Here is a 736-nt window from a genome sequence, read left to right as displayed (position 1 = left end):
AGGCTGGGTTTCCTCATTGTAAAACTGGACTAGTAATCCCTAGCACATGGGTCTTAAATGGTGCTCAAGCCAATGCCTGGTCAACTGATGCTCTTTAGCTTCCCTTGTGGCACTAAAATAGGTGAAGTGACTTGATGGATCCAGTGAGAACGGGATCTAGGACTCACCTCAAATTTGATATACAGCAAATTACCAAGCTATTCAGTGGCAGATTTTGAACTCTGAATCCAGGTCTCTGGCTTCTTCCAGAGCACACAGGGAGCCCCAACCCACCACCTCTAACTTCCAAGAAGAACTCTCCTAGGGACTCCTGCTTAAGCTGGTAACTCTAGTAGAGTCTGTAAGGCACGGAGAACAAAGACTTACAAAGATAGATGGAAGAAGGGTGACATTTCCTTTAGCTAATCCACATTTAAAACACCATCTTCCTAAACACAGTCTTTCCTCCACCCTCTGTCTTTGACATTGATAGAGAAGCTTTCAAGAGAGCAGCATCGCTCAATTAGATGAAGCTACTAATTTGAAGGAACAATACATAATGAATGGCACTTACATGTGGTGATTCTAACGGCAAACATCTTCTACAGTTTTTCTCCCTGAAACATTTTATCTTGTCTTTTCCTCCCTTTGTGTAGTGTTGCAGTAGGAAATGGCAACCGGCTCCAGGATGCTTGCCTGAAAAATTCCATGGACAGAGGAGCCTGGGGGGCTACAAAGAGTTGCAAAGAGTCAGACA

The sequence above is a fragment of the Capricornis sumatraensis genome, chromosome 12 (assembly GCF_032405125.1).
Source record: "Capricornis sumatraensis isolate serow.1 chromosome 12, serow.2, whole genome shotgun sequence".
Classification (NCBI taxonomy): Eukaryota; Metazoa; Chordata; class Mammalia; order Artiodactyla; family Bovidae; genus Capricornis; species Capricornis sumatraensis.
The sequence above is the reverse complement of the archived record's forward strand: the minus strand, read 5'-3'. Positions refer to the sequence as shown.